The sequence below is a fragment of the Lipotes vexillifer genome, unplaced genomic scaffold (genome assembly GCF_000442215.2).
Source record: "Lipotes vexillifer unplaced genomic scaffold, Lipotes_vexillifer_v1.1 scaffold916, whole genome shotgun sequence".
Lineage (NCBI taxonomy): Eukaryota > Metazoa > Chordata > Mammalia > Artiodactyla > Lipotidae > Lipotes > Lipotes vexillifer.
Window position 1 is genome coordinate 1,760,900 of NW_006798383.1, and position 9,813 is coordinate 1,770,712.

Here is a 9,813-nt window from a genome sequence, read left to right on the forward strand (position 1 = left end):
AAAAAAAAAAAAAAAAAAAGAAAAAGAAAAGAGTTGCACTTTGGGATCAGAACTCAATCCAGATGCACATCCTTTCTATCCCCATGAATCCCATGTGACTAGAGGGGTTGTCTACTTGCAGAAAACCTGGTTACCTGTGGATCCCTGGAAGGGTAAGAGGGTAACTGGAGTGACTGTAGCCAGAGTGCACAGGTGGGGAGAGGTGAGAGCTCCTGCTGCCTCTGACATGGCCACTGCCATTACTAATACCAGAGGAGACCCGTCTCCCAAAATGCTTCAGACCCAAGATCTCTGTGTCCATGGAATAGGTGTGGGATGTCCAGGGTCTTTATCTACAGCAAGCTTTTTATAGAAGAGAAGTGTTCCTATTATTTCTGGGGTCAACCAGAGAAATATATGAGGACAATGGTCTTATTGTGCTCTCCATTGGACAAACCAGGGAGAGCAAAGAGCTTGTCCCCTCCCCCCAACCTTTTCTCTTTCCTCTGACTTTTTCTATATACCAGGTTTCTCTGTTGGTACATCCTGCCAGGAAATACCTTTTCTCAGCTTCCTGTGGGCTTGGGAGTCACCAAACCAGCCTTCAGGGACCATCTCTACAAATCCAGCCTGTTTTCACTCAGCAAAAATCCAAGAAAATGTATTGGCAAGATGTTGGTCCCCTGACAGCATGGCAATGCCAAACTCCCCAGGCCTAGCCAGAAGACCTCTGTAACTGATGGCAGAATGCCCAGGGTTAAGTGGCCATGAGTTAGAGATAAACCAAGGGACCAAAAGTCAGAGAATCCAAGCAGGCAGAAAGGGATATCAGGTTTCAATGGACAGGGCAGGGCAGGCAAGAGTCCAGAATCCGAAAAGTCAAATAGAGCAATGAGAACTTGACCCTGAGGCAAGGATGATTGAGTGAGGGGGATGCTGGGGCACAATGGGTACAAGAGGTTATTTTGACCACGTAGAAATTTGGGGTATACTCTGAGGATTTCTAGGTAGGAAAAGGAGAGCCTGGGGGTGACCTTACAAGAAGAGGTGAAGGAGATGCTGGAGGTTCTCATACTTATTGTGGTGATGGTGGCAGTGGTTGTCAGTGAGGTTGAGGATTATAGTGGCTGTATGATTATGGTAATAGCGGGAATGTGGTGATGAATGGTCATAATGTTATTATGATGTGTTAATGATCACTGCCATGGTGATAAAGGGAGTAAGTGGTGTTAATTGTCATGGTGAAGGAAGTGGTGATACTGAAGCTCACAGTAACAGGAGCAATCATTTGGGGAGTGATGGTAGTTATCAGTGGTGATGGTGACAATAATTATGGTCACGAGTGAAGAAGGCTGTGACAACACTAAGGATGTTGAATTGTTGTCCAGATGAGAGGGTTGGTAGCAAGGATTACACTGGTAAATATGGACTCTTCACGTGGTATTGTTCTTTCCTTAATCCCTGTAAGTGTATGAAGTAAGCCTGACCCTGTAGGCAAGCTCAGGAGGGACACGTCATGGCCCAGGGTCTCCCTGAGCCAGGAGGGAGAACCCCCTTCTCCTATTGCCTCTGTAATCAGACCTGCACTGTCTTTCCTGTTCCACTGTGTTCTGATTACAAAGTAGAGGTTGGAGGGTAACCCATACTCCACCTTTCCCTTCCCTTTCTTATCTTCCTAGGGGTCTACTTTTTTCCTAAGATAGCCCTTCTCCAGGGTCCAATATAGAAACTAAGGCATAGAGGTTTTTCCTTGTGGGCTGGAGCCAAAGCGTGATGGGTGTGCCAGACATCTGGCTGGAAATGAGATAACTGCCAAAAGGCGCTCCTTGCAGCAGTAGGAACAGTGGTTACTGTAGCTGCTGTATTTGACTCAGGGCTGGTCCTCAGTCCCTAACTGGTTCGGCCTCTGGCACCTCCCTTGGACCTGTACTGGCCAGTCCTGTCGCTACTACCGCATGCGGCTGTTGAGCACTTGACAAGCAGCTAGTCAGATTGAGATGGGAGTGTAAATACACATTGAATTTTGAAAACTTAGTATGAGAAAAAGTATGCAAACTATCTCTTTAATAATTGTTTATATTGATCATAAGTTGAAATAACATTTCGGAAATACTGGGTTAAATAAAAGATAATATGAATTTCACCTGTTTCTTTTAATTTTTTACATGTGTCTACTAGAAATTTTTAAATAACATATATGGTTCACATTGTTTTGGACAGTGCTGCCTTAGATCCTTTGCTTTGCCTTTGTTCAGGGAAGCAAAAGGAAAGAAACGAAGCAAATTACAAGATAACAGTGGGTTAGGCACATAATGGGTTTGTGTCTCTCTCTCTCCCATAAAGTCTAAGCAGAAGCACTCCAGAGCAGATATGGCAACTCCATCCCAAGTGTCAAGGCCCCAGTCTTCTCCTTTATTATTGCTTCACCATCCTCAACACATAGCTTCCATCTTGAGCTCTAAGATGAATGCTCTAGTTCCCATGTCCATTTCACACCCAGTGAAAAGGGGAGAAGAGGATGTGGAGGGTCAGCTCCTTCTTTTTAAGGGCAGAGCCCAGAAGGTATAACATTACTTCTGCTTGCCTCTCATTGGCCAGAATCAAGTTAATGGGACACACCTAGCTGCAAGGGAGTCTGGGGAGTGTAGTCCTAAACTGGGTGGCTAGGTTCCAGCTAAAACTTGAGGGTTTTATTATTTTTAAAGTGGAGAGTGGATATTGGAGGACCACCAGCAGTCTCTGCTACACCCAGAGTAGGGTCATACTCCCAGGTTCACACATTCTACAGGTCTGAGGAGTGGCTAGTACCACTGAACTAGAGCCTTGGGCAGCAGGAGAGTGGAGCAGATAACTTCCAAGAAAAACCTGCTCCTTTTAAAGAAATGCTTTTAATAAAGGCAGCCCAAGTCCCAGCATATTGCCAGACATTCCTTGGTCAGAAAGGTTTTAAGAGAGGGAAGAAAGAGGACAGTTTGACAAGAATGAGAAAGAGGGAGAGGGTGTACTCTGTGTGGCTGACAATGATTATTTAAATTCTAAGCTCTCTTGCCTGGGACAGTGACTGTGATTCCAATAATTTGCATATTTATACTTAAGGTCTTCACTGGTCATATGACAAAGGAACAATGGTTGCAAACATTTGTTAAGGTGGTTCTGTTTATTCAAAGCCTGCTCGTCTTCCTTCTTTCCTTTCACCTATGACCATTTCCACCTCTATCAGGTGCAGGACTGGCAGGGAGGTAGACACAGGAGATACACAAGACCTGTGTTTAAGGGAGTGGTCTGAATGGGGAGTCAGAGAACAACCAAGGACCACTGTCCAAACAACCAAGGAGTGAGCAAAGGCTAGGATGGGACACTGGGCATGGCTTTGACTTTCTCTTTTATCCAAGCCTTCTCAGTAAAAAGATACTCAAGAAAAGTAAACTAGGTCTCCAGGAAGGTAGGATCTAGGTCTCTCCTGGCAACTGATGTAGTCCTGTTGCTTGGCACGTAGTAAGGTTTTCATAAGCATGGTGTTACATGGATGAACGCTGGGGTTGAGTTTAGTCTGGAGTCAGGTTCAGAGTTGAGCTGTGAGGAGAGCCTGGGAGGATATTTGGGTTTTGAGGTTGGGGCCTCCACAGCTGCCCCCTACCCTGGACACATACCTATCTTTCTCAGTGGCCCTGTCTCTGGCCCTGCAATGCCATCCTTCCCAGGATCTTCCCTTTGTGACTATTGAACTGATGGCTGAAGCTCAGCGTAGGCTGCTCACTGGGAACTGGACATGTTGGGCAGAGAGACACTGCTGGTGTGGGAAGTTCCTAGGAGGCCTGCTCTGCTTCAGAACCCACCTCCCTGGCAGACCTACCTTTGTTCTTGGCCTTAGACAGGGCTTCCATGACTGCTGCTTCCTCTGTGCAGCTACCTTCTCACTCAGCAAGGGTCAGATAAGGAGACCACAGTCAGCTCTAGGAGAAGGCCTGGCTGGATGGAGGGGCCCATACTCTGGACTTCCCCCTCCTCCCATACATCTTGGTGTCAAATACATTTTATTTCCTCACGTCTGGGGACTCAGGGGCTTCCCCTCCAGGATTACTTCCTCCTCTGGTTTGTTTTCCAGCTGGAGACTCTAGGAGCCCCACGGCAGGGGGGCGGCTTCTCTGCTGTGGCCCAGGAGGCTTCAAAGGGCCCAGAGTGGAATGCCAGCTGGGGAGACTGCTGGCCTGGGAGGAGGGGCCCAAGGTAAGGGGCTCTGGATGGGGCCCCCCACTCATTTTCAAATCCCCCTACCAGTGAGGGGCTGTATCTATGGGCAGAAGGTAACTTCAAAGGTTGGGGATGGAGGACTCCTGCCACCCCCTCCCCTGGGGCTCAGAGAGGGGCAGGAAACGCCCCTCCCCCCATGATGGATTAGGTGCCTAAGAGCCATGGCGAGCTCATGGCTGGGGAGACCTTCTTCCTTTTCATGGGGCTCAGATTTCACGATTTTTGGGAGGGAGGAGGGGGTGAAATTATTAGTAATTTGTGATTAAGTCTTTTCATGGATATTTTGTTTCTTTGTTCTGTGATGTCGCCCGGAGCCATTTAAAAAATGACTTAATGACAAAAAAAAATAATTGCTCTTTGTAACTAATGACTGTGTCAGAACTTAGAAATCACCAAAGCCTCAGAAAGTAGAAACCAAGACAGAGACAGGGCTGGGGGTGCCGTACTCCAGGGAATCCGATCAGCTATCGTAAAGCGGCCAAGGATCTGTTTGTAGCCGGGTGTCCCCCTTCTCTCAAGCTGGCCAGCACCCCACACTCACCCTCAGCTCAAGGGCTTCAGGCCTAGGATCCCCCAGGAGCCCCTGCTCCTGGGTCCAGAGGAACAAGCAGAATGCCTGACGTCAGCTTAGACTGTCCTAGCTGGCCTAGCCTTGGAGTCACTCCCTCCTCCATAAAATCCTCTAGGAGGGATCCCCCCTGGGTGGGAGATGGAGAGGTAGTCATGCCCTCTCCCCTCCACCCCAGCAGCCCAGATGGAGCCCCACCATGGCCCTGGGATTCTGGACTCAGGTCTTGTCTTTGGGATGGATATATGCTAACCGACAGCTCTTCCTTGGGCTGGGGCCCTGCAGAGCTCCGGCCACCTGAGCAGGGATGTGCCAGGGCCTAAGCCCCACGGACTCAGCTCAGCTTTCGTCTGCCGCCCCCAGCCGCCTCCCGTGGCCTCTGGGGAGTGGGCTGGAGATGGGGAATTGCTCACGCAGCAGATTCCGCTCCTGTTTCCCTTCCCGGCCCTCGCTCCAATCTCTCCCAGGGGAAATGCTGGGGGGGAGAAACCCGTTAACTTGTGCCTTCTATTTGGTTTTCCTCTGGTTATTGTTTAAAATGCAGAGATTATGAGGTCAAACTCTCCCAGCCAATATTTTTCTAATGAAAAATGTAGTAAGGCACGACTGAGTAATCTAATCTATAAGTTAAGCGTTCCACACAGCAGCGATTTTCACCGACAGAACTTCAATAAATCTTGTTTTGAGAAAAATGATATGAGGCTGATGTTCTATTTTTGTCAATTTGAATGGACTCCCCTGCGCCCCACCCCCAGTCCCCAGAAACACTGCATTGCACCCAGACAATCTCCTTCCCTCCCCCAGAGCTGGCTGGATGAAAAGGGGGACAAGAATGCTCGGGTGAGAGGCTTGAGTTCTGGTCCAGCTCGGCTCCGGAGGTCTGGGGCCAGAAGCATCTGCTTCAGCCCACCTGGCCTCTGTGGCTCTCCTCCTGGTCAGGGGGTTGGTGAAGGGGCTGGGGGTCTTGAAGGAAGAGGTAGACCCCCTACCTCCTCTCTAGGAGACTGTGTCTTCCCTAGCCACAGGGTCAGTTTCACCCAGGTAAGCCTGTCTCCCCCAGCTGCCTCAAAGCTGAGCAAAGAGCAAACAGCAGGCCTCACACCTTTCCTCACCCCCCAACAAGCCATTGATAGATTGGGCAAGAAAGGCCTCACGTCAGGCGGAATTCTTTAGATCCATCCTTGAAGCTGCTGCTCCGCCATAGTCTGACTTGAACGGAGTGGGTGAAGCAGAATGTGGTGAACCCCCACCCCCCCAGTGTGTGTGTGTGCACCTGTGTGCACCTGTGTACATGCTCCAGGAGGCAGGCTCTCCTGATGGACGTGTGAGTCATAAGCATGTCATGGATGATGGCTGCCAAGAAAAAAATCGAGAAAGGTATTTCGAGCCCAGGGAATATGTGGGAGGCCAGGAGGACGGGTATGGAGAGGCTGTTTCAAGAAACTGGAGAAGCACTAAGGGCAGCCAGAAAGGATTACGGCACCTCATAAGAGAGAAATCAATTAGGAGAGGTTTCAAAATGAGGAGCTCCTCCCTCCTTCCTCCCAACAACAATCGACTGAGGGGAATGTACTGAGACAAACAAATGCCGGGACAGAGAAATTGTTTCTGAGTGAAGACCCGGCAGCATTTAGGTTTGAAAGAGCCAGTGGCTGCCTCCATCTGAAATCTGCAGGCATGGAAAGCCAAAACAGAGGAACTTGATCTCTCAGTGTCCCGGGGAGCTGAGTATCCAAGAAAGAGGCTGGGGTGGGTGGGGGGGTTCCACAGATCAGAAGGCCTAAGTTGTGATATTCCCAACAGTCTGACCTCAGGCCTCAGTTTTTTCATCTGTAAACGGGGAAAATAAGACCAGTTCTACTTACCTGATAGCAGTGTAAGCAGATCAAATGAGAAGATGTATGTGAACGTGCACTGTTTAAAGTACTGTACAAAGTGAGCTATTGATAGAATTGTTACTGCACTGGGCGGGGGGAGAAGACCGGGGACAACTCTCAAAGCCTTGTTATTTCCCTGAGCCAGGTTAGATTAAACATCAGGCTGGGTATCTGTCACTGGACCTGCCTCTAGAGTTTGGGCTTAGCGATTTCCTCATGGGGTGGGAAAGTTCTCGTTGGTTCATCGCTGCCGAGTGTGCCAAGGCTCTAAAACATGGAGATGCTCCTGGGAGAGACTTTGGGCTGGCCCGGATGCAATCAGGATGGGGACCTGGGAGGCTGGGAGGAGGGCCTGGGAGAGGAGTCGTCGCTGAGGAGGAGGGGAAGGGCAGGGACCCCTTGTCTCTGCTGGATCGAGTTCAGGCACCAAGAGCGGGCCCCTTTCTCCCGGGGCCTTACCCATCCTTGTGCCCCCGGTGTCATTCTGAGGCTCCCGGACACTTTCCAGGTGGAGAGATGTGGGGGGCGGGTAACTCCAAACATCAAATGTTGGCTCCAGGTCCTCTTTTGTCTTCTGACCCCGCCGCAGGTTGTTCTCAGGAAAAGGGAGCCCAAGCCCAGGGCCGCCTGAACCAAGGGGAGGTGGGAAGGTTCTTTCGGATGGCTGAGGCTGCTCAGAGTGGCCAGGAGCTGCCTGCAGCCTCAGAAACCGTGGACACCCATTTCTAAGGAACATGGGAGGTGAGGGGAGACAGAATACTGACTTCATGCATGACTAGGGTGGGGACAGCCCACCCTAGGAAAGCAAAATTTCCTCTCCAGTTTCTCTGTGCCTAAGTGGGGGGGGGCGGGGTGGGTGGGTACAGCAGGGTCCAGAGCTGAAGGGATCTGCCCCCAGAATAGGTCTGGGAACCCCCGTGGCCGAGCCTAGTCTCCTCTTGCCCCCTGAGAGGTCCCAAGCCCCTGACTGGAAAAGTTACCACAGTTACAGCTCCACAGACCATGTATTAGGACCTCTTGAAAACTGGGGGATGGAGGCGGGGATTGTGTTTGGGGGAGCGGGGTGCTTGTGGACTTTATGGTAACTTATACCCACTAAAACTCAGATTTTCAAGGAACTTGTAATCACACAAAGAACATTCTCTGAAGATGGTGATAAACAAAAAAAATAGGATACAAAGCATTAGGTATAGAATGATCTCATTTATGAAGCAAAAATAAATTTATAGATTAAACAAAAGACTAGAATAAAACCAGTAAAAGTATAGACAGTGATGGCTTCTAGGTGGTAAGAATATGTGTGATTTTATTTTCTTTATATTTCTCTATAGTTCCCAAATTTCTACCATCAACATATACATTTATAACTTAGAAGTTATGAAAAAGATTAAGAAGATGACTCTGGAGTCACGCTGGCACCCCAAAGTCACACCCAGAACTTTCGCAGACCCCAGGCCCTCTGCCTACTCCCCAGGTCTGCTTTGGTGATCCTGGGCCGGCTTCCTTTAGGGCAGCCCATGGGGGAGGGGCTGAGGCCCAGCAGCTGTGAGTCAGCTGTGCCCGGAGACAATCCCGTGTCCAATGGGAGGCGGGGGACTCATTTCCGAGCTGGACAGGGGCCAGGTTTTAGGGACCAAGTCTGCCAAGCAGCTACCTGAGGCACCAGTTTTCGTAACTCCTTTTCAGCCTCTGCCCAAGGGTCTCCATCCCCTACCCCAGTGACTGGTTCTGTCTTTCAGATACAGGAGAAGGGGTGAAGGCGGCCTCATCCCTAGTTCTGAGGTTCAGTGAGAACCCGGATTTATGGAGATACATTCAGGCCTATATTCACCCCTTTCCCTTGCTTCAGATCCCTCCTGCCCCTGGACTCCCAAGGCCATGGACTCTGTCAGGGGAAGAGAATGGCTGGTTAAAGCTGGGAGGGGGGCCCCACAGAATCTGGTCAAGGGGTTTTGGACCAAGGAGTCTCAGTTAATCCAAGCCCGGGGGATTAGTAAAAATATGGCTAAGAAATTCTAGCCCACCTTCCTTCAAGTATTCAGTTGTGTTAAAGAAAAAAAACCCAACACATTAAAAAAGGCTTTTTAGACCATTTATTTATGAGCATGTGTCAAAGTTTTATTTCAGTCTTGCTGCAAGTGAAGAGCCCTCTAAGAGGCCAATTCAAGGATTACCTCTTGGTAGACACATCTAGAGGGAGAAGAGTGGTTAGAATCATTGTTAAACTGGACATACAAAAATAATGTCTGGATAAAATGCATCCCACTCTCACAGCTGCAGAGGTAGATGGAAAACTGGTTTCTGAGAAGAAGATTGAATCCACTTAAAAGTTTATCAGCAAATTGCTTAAGTGTTTTTATTAAGAATGCTGTTTTCTTCCCCCCAAATGGATTATATTGAGCAAAAAGGCTCTCTTTCAGAAAGGTTTGGGATTCTTTTGTCTTACAGTTGGAAACGTTGGCTTGGCTCCTTCCCCAAGGCTGGAGGCTTAAGCATGAAGCAACTGATATGAAAACTCTGGGTTCCTATGTGCCCAAGCCTGTGCCAGGCACCAAGGCAAGAACAAGACAGTGGGCAGGATTGCAGGGAGGCTGAATTCTCTCCATGCCAGGGAATATTTCCCGACAAAAGGATCTGTCCAGGTTAGTATCTTCAGAAGTCCATGAAGTTCCCTCATGTTGGAGGTAAGCAAAATGGTGGAGGAAGCAGGCAGCCTCATGACAGAGATATTTTAGAGCTGTTTCCCCAAGTGTAGAAATTGGACCTCTGGCAGAATGCCAGATGATTTTTGATGGTACGTTGACAAGACATTAAATCACACTGAATCCCATAGTGAGAAAGTTATTTTCTTGTCCACTTCTTTCTTTCTTTTCTTCTTTTTTCCATTGGACCCGGGGTTCACAGAACTGGATTAATCATATTCCTCTGTTCATGACACAATCTCATCTTGGTCCTTGTATGGACTTTATATATATATTTAGTTAGTTTTTTAAATTAGTCACTTTTAAATAATACTATAAGCGCCCCATGAATTTATCACCCAAAACAAAATCTCAGACCTTGACAATATTAACAACTAACCAAATGGTCCCTGTGTTCCCTTCCATGCTTCTTCTTTTTTTTTTTTTTTTTCTTTTT